The 15,123-nt window shown below is 44.3% G+C and overlaps 1 protein-coding gene across 3 annotated transcripts in view; it reads left to right on the top strand.

Annotated features, from left to right (window-relative positions):
• The window catches only part of RAB11FIP4 (RAB11 family interacting protein 4), a 124,733-nt gene that overhangs the window by 75,107 nt on the left and 34,503 nt on the right, over positions 1-15,123 (top strand). Inside the window, exon 1 of one of the 3 annotated variants that reach the window (XM_075770390.1) lies at positions 2,033-2,164. The exons of the other annotated variants lie outside the window; for them this stretch is intronic. The gene's annotated coding sequence lies outside the window, so the exon portion shown is untranslated. Of the gene's footprint in view, positions 1-2,032; positions 2,165-15,123 lie in introns of those variants that run through there. 3 annotated transcript variants of the gene reach the window in all.

Genomic DNA, 15,123 nt, shown 5'->3' with positions numbered 1-15,123 from the left:
GCAGTGGGGCTTTTGAATAAGGAGTAAAATTTCTTTATGTTGGGCTATCTCTAGGCAAGCTCCAAATGGAGACGCACTGAATTAAGAAGCTATACAGGCTTACTATATTACTAAATTTTATGGAGGGGGGCTGCATCATGTCCGACCACGCAGTGATTCGACCTAGAAGCTGAGCCTCGGCTGCTTGAGAGTGATGTGCCTTCAGCATTTGTGTGTAAAGAACATGAGCTGTCCCAGGTGTCTCTCTCCCTGGGGTGTCCATAACTAGTGTTACTAACAGATGATCACCTTTTTTGCAGAAGTATTCATGCTTAATGTGTTTTGGGCTGAATGATGAAGCCAGTTGAAGGCTGCACACGCCAGGGCTCAATGCAGATGCAGTGCCAGGAGCAGGCAGAGGAGCAGTTTATTCTTTTCTTTCTAAAATGTGTCTCTGGGAGTATAAAGAAGTGTGAAAACCCATATGCAAAACCAGATCTTCCCTCAGTACTTCCTTCACCTTATTGCCTCCTTTTGCTTCCCACCCTCCTTTACAACCTTGTTAGCTGAAATCAGGAACTGAGGCCCTACTGGGAAGATACATTTAACTGGTTTACTTCAGCCACACTACAAGTGCTCTTGTACAAGGAGTTCATTTTAAGTTAGTTACACACACATAATGGTAACTGTAGGAGGAAAGAAGAGGATTAAAGTATATCCTCCCTGAAAACTAATCTTTAAGTGTTTGACCCTTCCCACTTTGAGCAACCCTCATCAGCAAAATTAAGGGTCCATAAATTTCCGTTGTTGCAGAAATCTGAATATTAGAAGTTCATCTAGTTTATGATTAACTAATAGGAAAGGGCAGAAAATGTTTTTCTATACCATTAAAGATTGAAAGATACTGAAAAATGTTGCCTATCCTAATTCAAGAAGCCATTATCAGAACTGTTTGTGATCCATAGAAAAAAAAAAATCTGTCAGATCAGTCATACTGATAATTTTGAAGTGCTTTGATCTGACTTCCATAATGTAAGCATTTTTATTGTAATCAACTTACCTGTAGAAACAAAGATTAATGTTGAACAAGGAAGCTGGAGTGCATTCAGGATCAGCTGTAACATAGGAGCAATGGAAAATGGGATTCTTAAATGCCTATTCATCTTGTCTGGTTTTGCACAGGCTTCCATGAGCTTTGTGAACCTTTCCATCTTAACACCACTAAGATATGGAATAGCCATTAACACAATTAACACAGTATGAAAGGGATGACAAATTCAAAAGGGTAGGAGCCCAAAATGACACCTATTGTACTGACTTGAGAGGTAGCTGAGAGGTGGTATTTTTTCAGATAAGCAGTTTGGCTTCTGCTGCACTTCAGACTTGTGTTTTCCTTTCATCTGGCTATTTCTTGCTGTCTGCAGCTTCCATGCATCTTGTATTTTGGTCTGTGAGATCTTTGGGGTAGACCTTGTGAATTTGTACTGGCATCTAGCATCATGAGACCTGTCTGTCTAGGATCTGTTGCCATAATGCAAAAGTTTATTCACGTGTATTACTGCAGCAGCAGATCTTATGAATTCTCTTTGTTTCCAGATGTCAAGAATCTTGCAACTGCAGGTCATAAAATTTTGGCATAGCAGACTCTTACAGTTGTTGAGAAATAACTGCATCCACTGCAGGCTTCAGCATCAAACCTGAAGGCAGACTTCAATCCTGCCATCGTTTCTGTGATCTCCTCTAAGCAACTCAAAGCAGGAGGGTGAGACAGAAAATTTATTTGTTTCAAAAGTAAGGCTAATATAGAGAGCTTGTTACAATTCCAGATTGGAAATGTTTTGTTAATAAGCAATATTAAGCACTGCACAGAAGTTTAGCTTCACCTGGATCAAATAAAATGATGCTGATCGTAGCTCTGCACGATGCCCATGGCCAAAGCTCCTGTTGAAAGGAGCATTTGATTAGGAATGCCTTAGCCAGGGTGAGATCTGGAGGCTTTGGAGTCTCTCCCGGGTGTCTTGGCAACGATACACAGTTGAGAGCCCTCATCAGCACAGACACAGAGTGTGTCCCAGGTCTGGCTTCACATCCCGCTTGTGCGAAGGCAAGAGAGAAAACTTAGCTGCTACCAAGACAGGCATAGAGACGCTGAAATTCCCTGTAGACGCTTCCACAGCCATTCTCAGTAAGTATAACTTTAAATTAAGGAATGATAAATTTTCTTCCCCCTGAAGGCATATTTTGTTAAGTGTGCTTAGATCAGGGATGTAAATCAGGCTAAAAGCCACAGTTAAAATATACAGAAGTCTGCTTTCAATTAGTGTGAAACTGCTCTAACTAGCCATTAACTGAATGGTATGAGATTGAAGGAGATGAGTCTTAGAAAACCTTACAGACTGGGAAAGCAGAGCCTGACCCTTCTCCCTTTGTCAGCTTTTTCTTTTCAGGAGCAAGCTAGTTGCATTGTGTGTGCAGTGCTACCTACAGCAAAGCTGCCTGCATGCAGGGAGCCTCCCCACAGTCCCGCATGCCTTTTGTGGGCTCTGCAGATCTCTTTCTGCACTGCTGATGCAACAGGGTAGTCCGGCGGTGCGGTGGGCAGCGAGCCGTTTCCAGACAGATGTGGTGATAAAGCAGTGTAGTTTTGAAGATGAGAACTTCAGCTGGGCTGGACTGTATTTTCTGAGATGTCTGATTTCTTATGCAGAACTAGAATGTGCAGTGAATTCTTGTTCCCTCTGAGCTTTTGCTCTTTCTGAAGTGTTTGCGTTTACTTTTAATGGAGTAAAAAGTGATTGTGGAAATACAGGCCCTGCAGAGGTATCCCAAACTAAAGGTGAGAGCACGGCTGTGGTTGTATGACTGGTTTAGGATAGAGGTGTCTGAATTCATCTCTAGCCTCTGTCACAGCCTTTCAGTATGACCTCAGGGAAGGAGCTAATCTCGCTGTGCACTGTAGCTGCCACTGTTGAAGCGGGCCCACACACAGCCTTCTCTCCCTGGCATGTGTCATGCCTGCGTGGGCTGGACGTGGGCTGGGTGGGTATGACTGGCTGGTTCAGTGCTCATAGCAACCTCTTCCCATGCCTTTGATGCAAACAGCAATCACTGCAGGTATGTCTGCACTCCTGGGTTAAGTGTTTCAGGGCAGAGACGTGCACAGACAGCGGCACATCCTGCGAAGAAGCATATTCGTATGAAGGACGTGGTAGCCAAGGGGCTCGCAGGCACAGTGCAGGGCTGGGCTGGCCGCGCTCCCTGCAGGGGCTGGCTGTGGTCCTCTAAGGAAAGGCCAGGGCAGTGGCTGGGCCGCCTCACCTGCAGTTCTTTGACAGCTCAGTTGCCTAAAACTGAAGGCAGCTTGCAGCAATGCGGAGAGCCTGTGCGGCTTCTGTGCGGGATAATGACTTCTGCAGCTGCCTGCGAGATGAGTGTGTCTGCTTGTCATGCAGTGAGGGGCAGGGACTGTTCTGTGCCACCCATCCTGATATGGCAGCACTTCTCAGCAGCTCCTTTTGTGGTGATGAAGGAGATTAGTCACAGAGTACAGTGGTACAGTGAGTGAAGAATTCAGATCTGCTCCTTTGGGAATAGTGAATGCTGCAGTGGGAGGAAGAGAAGTCAGGACTCGATTTATCAATGCTCTTTGATCGGCAATTGTACAAATGCTTTTTGTGGGGAAGACTGTGAGTTTAAAGAAACTTAGTTCAAAGGCTTCGCACATCTGTGGTAACAGCTGATGGTCGGGCCAGATCCTTGTCGCTTTGGTTCCTTGTTTGAATGAATGTGTAGTTCAAGTATTTGAATGGTGTCCAGATGAGACTGCTGCACCTCATCAGCTCTCCTGCTGCCCAGAACTGCTCACAGCAAGGTGTCTGCAGGAAGCCAGCTGTGGCTCAGTCTGTAACCTCCCTGGCTGAAAAGTGACAAGGATTTGGCTGGCCTGGTTCTTCTCCTCTTCCAGTATCATTTGGGAAATACCAGACCAGAATCTTGCCATTTAAATCAGCAGAGCTCAGGGAAGTCAGCGCTGGGACGGTGCATCCTAGTTAAGAGTCTGGCCTGTTGTTGTTCAAGAAAGCCGTGGCAAGTAAGAGGTGTGTGTCCCTTTGCTCCGCTGTGCACAGGATGGTTCAGGTGGCATATGGGGAACTCCTGGTGTGTAGTGTGTGATTGATTAGATGGTTTGGGCCTTCCAGGGCCTCCTGCCTTGGAGAGACACTGTGTCTGTGCACTCCATGGCAGTATCTGTGTGGATATTCCTGATTACTCCCTTGCAGCCACTTGAGATGACCTCAAGAGTATAATATTGCTTGGTTTTGAGTTGCTGAGCCTGTTCCTGCAGCGAACTGCTATGTGTCATCCAAGTAACCTGTGCATGTGAATCGTGCTCGTCCTGGCTCAGAGGTGCCGGTTGCCTCTGAACTGTGCTTCTGCCATGTCTGATGGGGAATCATTCTGGGAAAGATGCAGAATAGATCACATCCTTATCATGTCTTGGCCCAATTCACTTTAATACTTGTTTCCTACAAGGCTGCTTAGGGATTCCTAACCTATTTTTTCCCCTTAGAGAAAAATGTGATATTTTAGTAACAGAAACCAGCATGGATATTACTTGTTCATTCCAGATCCCCACAAAATACGACTTTTCCTGTCTGTTTCCCTCATTCATCGCAGTGTGTAAAACTTGCTCCACGAGGAGACTGTCCACAAGCATGAAGAAAGTCCCCTTTCATCTGCGCATCCCTCGTGCCTCATGGAGCGTGCTCGTGCGTGTTAAATAAAGCGTCAGCTTTGGTCCGCTCTAGCTTGGACTGGTCTGCTAAGTATGTAGGCTTTTCTGTCTCTCCCCCCTTATCTTCCCCCTCCTTTCTTTCTGTTCCTTCCTCTATTCTCCAGTAACAGTGCCACCTAATTAGGTCATGGATTGTTTCAAATTCAAAACCTTTCAGGAGGTTTTCCAGTAGCTGCGGGTTTTGTTACTCAAAGCCACTTGTTCTGTTTGCCCAGCTTTCCTGCTTTGTGCCTCTCTTAACTGTTTCTAACACTGAAATATTTCTTACTCACGTGGCTGCGGCAGTAAAAGACGTTAGCTCCGTAACAAGCTGCTGCTGACTCCTCAGGGAGCTCCCAAAGATACGTTTTACTCTGAGATAAATCTGCTTTTCTGCATTCCCTACTGTTTTATTAATAGGGATATTTTCATGAGGAGAAGATGCTCACATGAAGCCTTCTGCAGCTTCAGCTGCTGCTCCTCCCCAGAGCCCGAGCACTGCCTCTGCTTGCAGAAGCCGTTGGGAACCACGTCTGGGTAATGACACACACATTGCTGCTTTCAGGACATAAGTGAGTGGTCAGCAGCACGTGTTGAGACCTGGGAATATGGCCTTTAGATTGTATGAAACAGACCTAATCCAAGGTCTGGTTGCCCCCAAATTTTACTGTATCCAGACACAAAGGTCTCATTTAGCTACCATGAGGTGTTATTTTTTCCTACAAACAAGTTCAGTTAGGCTATAAGGAGTAATTCCAGAAGAGGTGCTGGTCAGTATAAGCAAGAATGGCAAAATTGGATTTTTTGTATCTGTAACAACAATATAGGAAAAGCCAGATACATCCAATTCAATCTGCAGTCAGAAGTCCATGACAGGATGGGCTGGGACTAGATGCAGACCTTGCAGTGGGTATTTGTAGGAGATTCCTACCTGCTTCCCTCCAAATGAAATGCAAATTGTCTCCTGATGTCGAATCCTAGCTTTGAAACATGCAGTTTAATAAATAGTCCCTAATTATGGCTGTGAATTATGATACCTCTGAATATTCTTAATAACTGTGTAAATATCCAGACCTTTTAAAAAATCAGATGCAAGAAGGGCTGATAATTCAGAATGATTAAAAAGATTTCAACTTTTCTTCAGAGTTAATTGAGAGCAAAGATTGTTGCCCCCACTCACTGCACAAATTTCAATTAGGCTGACGGCAGAGCTGGTCACAGTGGCTGAATCTGGCCTGTAACAAATTGTTAAGGGAAAGCTTTCCTGTTTCAATCATTGAACCTTATTAAATCAATTTCATACAATGTTTTAATCACTGCCTTTCATTCATGCCCAACTAAAGCTCCTTTTTCATATCAATCAGTGGCAATGGAGTTTGCATGCTGGAAATAGTGGAGAGTGTCCCTGCCCTCAGCAGGGGGGTTGGAACTAGATGATCTTTAAGGTCCTTTCCAACCCAAACCATTCTATGATTCTATGAAATAACGAGACTGGCTTTGCCTGCTCACATGCTGCAGAAGAGACTGTCCAGAAATTTTCATCCTGGGGTTTGCTGCATAAGAGAGGGGCAGGAGGTTCTTCCAGCTTCTTCACCAAGCAAGGTACCGGTGCATCCAGGTGAGATGGTGGCATCTCAGTTCTTAATCTTAGTAAATATTTCGCCTGGGATGTTTTGTAACACTTTTGAAGGTGAAGATTACATATGGCTATAAAGGGACAACCTTGGCTGACTTTTTTCCTGTGACATTTTTCTATGTTGCTTGCTAAACATGGCTTGGCAAAAGAATGAAAACATGCTGAAAGATGAGAAATGAGTAAGGGAGACAAGAAAGCTACATGTAAAGGAGATAAGAATTAGGGAGCAGATTTTCAGTGCAGTTAGGATATTCCAGATCTGAGCACCACTCCTGTCTCAAGAAATCTTGCAAGGTAGGTTATTCAGTAAACTTCCTGGACTAATAGATAACATCTATTTATGGTGCCTTTTTGCTCAAATTTGTGTCCAAGATTTGTTGTGCCACCTCTGATTTTTTAGATATTCGCTTCTCATTCCTTAATCACCTCAAGTATTTAAACCCAGTGGGAATTTGGAGGAAGTCAAGAGTTTTGAGCTCAGCCTGTCCTGCTCTCTGGGGTTGAAATGGGTCAGCCTGCAGGAGCTCATTGAGATATCCTTTTCAAGCAGGCCATCCTGTCAGGTTTACCTGACAAATAACAGCATCCTGATTTTTTTTTTATTATTTTTTTTTTATTGCTTCATCTCCCTGCTGCCAGCAGCACATCAGAAATCAGGGATCCGGGCTGACCTCCTGGAGGAAAAGGCATGCTGCCAGGGAAGTAGATCTCAGGTCTTTATAGAAGGAAGTGTCACATTACTTGATTAAACAAGTCTGGCAGAGCCTAAAGCACAAAGGCTGAGCCCGAAGTTGTAATCCAATAACTGTTTTAAGAGGAGCCTGCCTAGCCATGAGGGGAGTTCCCAGGTGAGGACAGTGTCTGCAGCATCAAAGGAGAGTCCCCTGGGTCTTGTACATTCCTGTGGGTTTCAGGTGGAGAAACTCAGTTGTTGCTGTTCCACTTAAATTGCACTTTGCAGAAGAGACTGAGGGGGGAATGAATCACACAGCTCACAGTGTGCTCAGGTTATTAAAAAGGGTGATGGCTCTGACTGGGGTACCTTTAGCTCCAGCTACACAGGCATCCTAACAAGCCCAGCGAACTGCAGCTGGGTAGCGAAGTGGTGTTCCCATCAACACGGTGCCGAGAGGGGCCCTGTGCTGCGGCACCCGAGGAGGCTGTGTCTCTTCTCACCTGTAGCCCCTGTCTCCTGGGTGCCTGTGCCAATAGTTGCATGGTGCTGCTGTGTGGGCATGGTCTCCTGGAGGGGCTGTGCCACATCTGTGTGAATGCCTTGAATGTCTTAGGCCTTTAGAGTGGCATTAAATGTCTGTGTTCAGGCAGCTGAAGTCAATCTTCAGTCAGGCTGGACATCAGATAGGAGTGACTGATGATGCTGATCCGTCCTTGGGCTGTCAGTGCTGCCTCTGCCTGCCTGGGGCTGACCCACCAGGAAAGAAACAGAGAGCAGACACCCCACATCAGGGATAATTGACAGCAGGGGCCCTATATGGACACTGCAATTATTTCTTTCATTCTCCTTTCGTCTAATTGTAAGATATGTGATGGCCATAGGGGGGACCACCTACTGTTATACTGTGATTTGAGAAAGCCTTTGAACTTGTTTCTCTCGAGCTTTGGTCACCCAAATGTAAACCAGAAGCAATTAAAACATGGGAGCAGTGCAAAGGTGTGGAAGACAGACATGTAAGGCTGGTCTGAGCATCCTCAAAGCCAGCTCTGCAAAGAGGGTGGAAGAGAGGGAGGGCGGGTTTATCTCTGGAGCGAAGGGTACTTTTCCCCTGTGACTTGCATGAGATCTTACACCAGACTTGCAGTTTCTATGTTGTTTCCAGGCAGAGCAGTTGTATCTGCAGGGCAGGTATGAAAGTAAACTCTTCTGGCAGAGCTGCCACTCAGCCATGTATCTGCAGCATTTAATCCATATCTGTTGCTATTCGCAAGTGCATGAAAATGCCAAAACACAGAAAGAGCATTTATTCTCTGTGGGCCTGAAAGATAAAAATTATTCCTAGCAAGGAGGGGCTAGCAGCATTCAGAGAGTTGTAGGAGCAAAGCGGTCTGGTAGGACATGCTTTCTGTTCCCCTCTAGTTTGGTGGAAGGAGGGTACCGGGAAGTCCCAAGCCCATTTCCCAGCCTTGGGGAGACATTCAGCCTGCCTGGAGGAGCCACCGCTCGCATGGTCAGCACTGTCCCCAGGCAATGCCTCAACAGCACCTAACAGGGAAACCAGTTCAAACCAATGGAGACATTCATAAAGCATAGTTGGGACTCAACATGAGCAAAGATAACAGAATGAGGACTCTGAGAGCCAAGGCAAAATGTGTCTTTAATGAAAGGTAAGTTTGCTACTGATGTCAGTAGATTTTAGACCAGGCTTTGGCAGAAGTGCTGGTGTTCACTGGTTTATTGTGGGCTGCCTATATCTGGTCACCAGCTTGCTTTAGCATATTTGGATGTCAAAAAAATCATCACTTTTCCCAGGAGCAGCAGATGAAAAATTGGTTTCAGCTGAGGCGCTCAGTGATGTACTTTATTCAGGCCTTGGGGAGACTTTCAGTTTTGATGTTAAGTATGATTTAATGATAAAATGCTAATATCACTTGGGAAGGAAAGACAATTGGTCCAGTCAGCCGCCCTCACAAATAACTGCTGTGCTGTGTGCTTGGGATCCAGAGCGCTGCTGTCACTCCAGATCGCTGCCCACGGCTTAGTCATTTGTCTGAGCGCCAGTGAACAAAAACACAGATGTAGAAGGAAACGCATCCTCTCTGCCATAGCAGAAAATTAATCATGTGAAATACTCTCTCCTTGTAGCTGCCCATTGCTCAGGGAGGAGAGAAGGAGTGAAGCCAAATGCATGAGGAAAATATTTCCTGGGTGAGGATAATTTTAGCCCAGTGCAGCATCCATCCCAGCAAGGTGCTGCATCAGAGCCCTGGGGGTAGCATTGCAAGAACGGGAAAATGAGTATCCAAGTCCTAACTTTGTCATGTGTCTGAGCTTGGAGAAGCCACTTGGAAGTAGTTTTAGGGCTGGAGACCACCTAGGCTGAATTCCTGCTGTTTAGGAAAGCCTTTATGTGTTTCTTTGAGCTTTTATCACACAAATATGGAACAGAAGTAATTGAAGGGTAGGAAGTGTAGGTGTCTGAACACCTTTAAAAGCCATAGCCTCTCTAGGTCAGATTTGTCTGCAGTGAAATGGCAGTAGGCACTCTTTAATGCAAGTTTTATGAAATTACACTGATAGTATCCAGGCCCTGTTGCCCTGGAACATCCTCCCTTGTTCTGTGCTTGCCCTGCAGCTCCAGACAGCACCTCCACAGGGCCAGTTACTGAGCAAAGCTTCTCCTGTGGCAATCTGGGAAGAACAGTGCAGCTGTTTGTTCACAGAACAGCAGCATTGCAGGTGAGCAGCACAGAGTCCCCCGTGCAATAACCCCAGGTTTCCCCATGTCCTTTCTGGTGCTTACCATCTAAAAATGAGAATAACCTTGTGTTATGTAGAAACTATTGCAACGAGCCCAGAAGAAACCACAAACTACAGACATGAAATCCTGACTGCTTCCAGTTAAACACAAACAATAGGTCCATTTTACATCAGCTGGCATTTGTCAAACTGTTATCCCAGTTTATGTTTACCAGAGTGTTCTTTTGGGAACCATTAAGATTGCATGTGTAACCTAGGGAAATGGCCACAAGAATCAGATTCAAAATATTTGCATTGCTTACAGCCAAGGTTCACAGCACGGCAAGGTCATTTCACTGTGTTGAGCTTTTGGAGGTGTTGGTGTAGCTGTGCTTACAAGTATTGAGCTGGGAAGTAAAGACATGGCAGAGACAGAAGGTGAGTGAGACCTTGTGCACATGCTGATCCGTGCTGCTGAGGCTGAATTGCGTACAGCCACATCTTCCTTCATCACTGCTGCCCAGTTTTTACTCTCTGAAAAATAGCAATGAAAGACTTGACTTTATTAAAGACATGTGCATTTGTGATGTTTATAGTACAGAGCCAGGTCTTCCTACTCAACTATTTTGTGAGTTAATCCATTCATTTTGATAGCAAAGCCTGATTCGGAGTTGATTTACACTAGATTAATTCCAGGTTAACTAAGCTGCAATCATTGAACAATCCCAGTTACAACAATATTCTTGGATGCTGGGGGAGAAGTAAGGTGGATGGACAGACACACCTTGCAGGTAGTCAGACCAGCAAGAATGCTCACAGACCTTACCCTGAAACAGGAACGTGAGGCTGGAAGGAGTTCATGGTTGTGTGTCCGCATATTTAGACAAACGCTAGCCTCACAGCTAGAGTATTGTGGGCTTGTGTCAAAGCGGGAAGTTTGACAAAAAGTGCTGATGAAGACCAGACTAATATCCCGGTACAGACTAAAAATATATTGCATTTGTCATTGTGAACATTTGCACTTATTAATAGCCAATATTAAAAAAGCCCTCTGAGTCCATCTGTTACAGTTTCTGATTCAGGCGCTGAATGTTGAGGGTATTTGGTAGGTTTTTGAACATCTCTGCCTTGGGAAAGATTTTTTTTTAGTTGATTTTAAAATGATGACAGATTTTTTCTGAAATTTGTTAAAAACACTTCAGTTGTTCAGGTCAATAAATCAGGACCAAATTCTCACTGTTACGCCACTGTCTTGAACAGTGGCTGAGGAGTACTGGCATCAGAACTGGACACAAGTGATAAATCCAGCCTTATATTGGCATAGTTAGGAATATAGCCACCCTTTATCAGTAAATCAAGGACTTGCATAAAACACAGAGAGGTCTCATACCAGGTGAGTGATTAATAACACTCAGGTTTTGGATAGCCATTTATGAAGGGGGATAGCAAGTGGATACAAGATTTATATGCTGGGAAATCTATAAGGAAGAAGGTTTTTCAGGCTGATCACAGGACATCACCTTGTGGGACATAAATCTAAATGACAGTATGAGCATCTGTTTTTTAAACAATTATCTCCATATGAGTGGTAGTTCGGTATGGAATTGAAGGGGCTGTACTCTGCAGCCCCAGCAGCGTGACACAGAGCCAAAGGGAATCTCTTCATGTGACCCATCCTTTGCAGTGAAGAGACAGGACAGAGGCTGCGGCTCTGGCTTTGAGGAAACTGTTGCTGTATTAAAGCTGCGATCACTTGTGTTGTTCTAGGCAGCAAATGCAGTTGAGGGTGAGCATCTCTTATCAGTAGTTCCCATGCTAGTGACTGGTTTGTCCTGTTGATTGACAGCTGTGATAATGAGGTTATTGTGAGGAGGCAATCAGTGCACAGAAATGTTTTTATGTCTTGTGGTCTGGGATCTTGGGCTTTTTGTGTCCCGAGAGGCTCTGTCTCTAGTTGGCTGGGCCAAAGGCCAGAACATGAAATGACTGTACAAGAAAAATCCCTATTGCTTTCTCATCTCTGCATTAGGTGGCTAGTTTGTCATAGCCCTTGTAGAGCTGTTTGCTGTAGTATCAGGACAGAGTTTTCTAAGCCTTTTTATCTATCTACCTGGGGAGCAAGGCAAGTCGATTAGTCCCTATGAAAACTGGTTGTTCATAGATGCTCCATTTCAAAGTAAATCCCCTTTGCTGCTCGCTCACTCGATGTTCACTGAACTCTGTTGACTTAGCTCCTGGTTTTCATGCAGCTGGCTTATCACAGTACAGCGCTATGCCCCCAGGGAGCCTTGGATTCGGGTCTTGGCTGATACCAGAATAAAATGCTGAAAAAGGGATCTGATGGGCAAGGGTGACATGGAGGAAGAGGGCATAATTCTGGTTGCAAGGTTTGGAAAAAAAGTTTTCTGCATGTATTTTTTCTCTTTTGTACTCTGTTTTCATCTTGCTGGAGGTGTGGAAGGTTGTTTTCCAAAGCACCACTTTCACCATGTGAAAATCTTGTTTTCTTTCTCTCTCTTCACTGATCCTCTCCTTATTATGCATCTGTGAGTTGCAAAAAACCCCCAAACCAGCGGTGGCTAGTGGCTCCTGTCTCTTAGGGACAAGATTAAAATCCACCAAAATGAAATGTCATGGAAAGTATTGAGTTGTCATTCTCTGGTGCTACATAAAATTGACTTGCTGTATATTCCTACTGCAGTGCAGGGCTGATGGAAGTACCTGGCTTGCTAGATTTCAATATGAATGCAAATGAATGATGAATAGGAACCACAAATCACAGAGGTTAAAGAATGTCTTAGGGATGGTCCAGGTTGGAAATCGGACCGTTTTGATGTTTATACTGAGTTGTTAAGGCTAGAATACAATTCATGTTTCAGCTGATAAGACTGTCCACGTGTGACTTTTAAATTTAAACCTGTATGTTTCTTACTGAGATTGGACTTCTCTCTGTAATACCCAACCATGCCTCTGAAATGCTTTGTAGGCATTACTTATAGAAAGTAGCGGGGGTTTTCCATCCATATATAAATATTTTGATGGCTGCTATTTTTTAGCCATATTCAAGAATGAAAATTCTATTTCTGGATAGAACTAATGGTTAAGCCCCTGACTTTCTGTATGACCCAAGATCCTAAACCCAAAATTAATCCTGAACCAGGCATATACAAATTTGCAGCAACTGCAACTTAGACTGACATGATTTTATTAACATAACTTACCGAAACATGCTTAACCTGACAAGCCAGCTCCTCTGCTCACAAATGTTGCATTGTCTCTCGGATAGAAGGAACTGAAAACATCTGGTTCCTTGTTTGGTGAAGCAAAGAGCCAGGAATCTGCTGAAAAGTGAAAGATAAGGAATGCAGCTGAGTGCCACAGGAAATGGACCGGTTGGTGTGTCCCTTGTATCCATGGTGACCTAGGGACTGCATTGCAAGAGGCTGGGGTGTCGGGATCTGTCACACTGTGCTGTCACCATGCAGCCATAGGTGACAGTGGGAGATGGGAGCTCAGCTGGCATGGCACTGCGGTGCTCAGCGCTGGCACTGCAAGACATTACAGATCACTGTACGACAGCAGATTCCCTGAGCCCCTGCTGCAGGCAGATCCACACCAAGTTGATCTCACAGCAAACAGTTCAGCTCCCCTACACTTTATAACCTTCTTGTCCCTCTGTCAAACAACTCTCTTAGCCTTCGTGGAGAGACCATAGCTGTCAGTGCCAGGGGACTGAGCAAAGGCCACCTTGTTCCTGATGGATTGTGGCATTGATGGCATTTAACTAGATGACTGTCTGTGTTTAAGGAGCCCTACTTACTAGATATGTGCTACATGGAGATGGCACTGGTTAATGGCTTCAGCTGCAACTTTCCAAACCAATAAAACTTCGATGTGCTGTGTAATTTAACTGATCTAAATCATGCACAGTCTGGGGGCCTGGGATGTATCAGGAGTCTCAACTAAAAAATATTTGCTGTGGTACAGTTTGGTCTCTTTCAGAGATAACAAATGAAAAAAGGCTTTCTTTTAACTTCCATGTCCCTCCTCTCCCCAAGTTTTGTTCTCTTTCCTAACTGTACACCTACCTCATTCATCTGCTAAAAAACAGGGCTGGAGACAGGAGCTTATATTAGGCGGACCCATGTGCAGGGCAGGGAGGTACTTCTGTGGCCTGTGAAAAGAGACCATGAAGTGCATCAGAAAATAATGTCTGTGTTGCATTAAAAAAAAATCAATGTTTCTATCAGAGAAGTTTTCTTTTCAGACAGAAAAGTGTCCGGTTTAGGACAGAAGAGGAAGGATCAAACATCGTGCAAGCTCTGATCCATCATCATATGTTGCATGGTCATGTTATCAGTCTAAACACTGTCCTGGATTTGCAAATCTCCATAAGCACAGATGTGCTTTGGGCACAGTGGGCTCATTGTCCCAAGAAAAAACATAGGGTGGTCTTGAGTGATGTCTTGTTATATAGATGTTGCTGCTAAAAGCAAATTCTCCCAGCAAGTAAGTGCAGATTGTTTCTGTTATTGATTGCCACAGTCTCTGCTTCATTGAGACCACATGGCCCACTTTGTTTTTGTAGCTGCCTTTTATTAAAACTGACAAAGAGGTATCAGCGTTTGAAAAGATGAGTCTTGAGAGTCCCCTGGGCGGCATTTTCATGCTGTAAAGTGATACTGGCACATTTGATCCACAGATGCTTTTAACACACTAATAAAACAAAAGCCTTCCTTCCCAGGGTGGTCTTCTACACTACAAAGCTTCCTGGTTTTGCCCATGCTTAATGGGCCAGACCCCAAGAAATGGAGAGAATCTGCAATTCCTCCTACCTTAAACTGTGCTCTCAGGATTTGGTCCTGCGCTGTAAACTGCAGGGAAAAATTCCTATGTGTGTAGTTTTTCAAGTTATATTTTGCTGCTTCATTGAAGGCTCATAATGTGTTTTATATTCACATGGGTTATCTGTATTGGTTTTCAGTATTCCTGAGACTGGCAGTCAGAAAGCTTTCATCCTTATTTCTGGTGACCACCATTTACAGTTCCTACTCCTCTCCAGTTCTTGTAATACCTGACTTCATAAGGAGACAGTCAGAGCTCTATTTTAACACTCAAACCAGAAGATTTTTGTTTTGGCATTATATTTGAAGATATCTAAAAAAATTTAGATCTGAGACATATCATATTAGGACCTATCATGAGTGGAAATGTTTGACCTCAATCTGTCTATGCAACAGCTCCTGATCTGTAAAACAGGAATACCATCTTCTCTCATTTTGAAGAGGCTTTATGAAGATGAATTAATCTTTGCAAAGC

This window comes from Balearica regulorum, chromosome 18, assembly GCF_011004875.1.
Source record: "Balearica regulorum gibbericeps isolate bBalReg1 chromosome 18, bBalReg1.pri, whole genome shotgun sequence".
NCBI classification, from domain to species: domain Eukaryota; kingdom Metazoa; phylum Chordata; class Aves; order Gruiformes; family Gruidae; genus Balearica; species Balearica regulorum.
The sequence above is the reverse complement of the archived record's forward strand: the minus strand, read 5'-3'. Positions and strand labels throughout refer to the sequence as shown.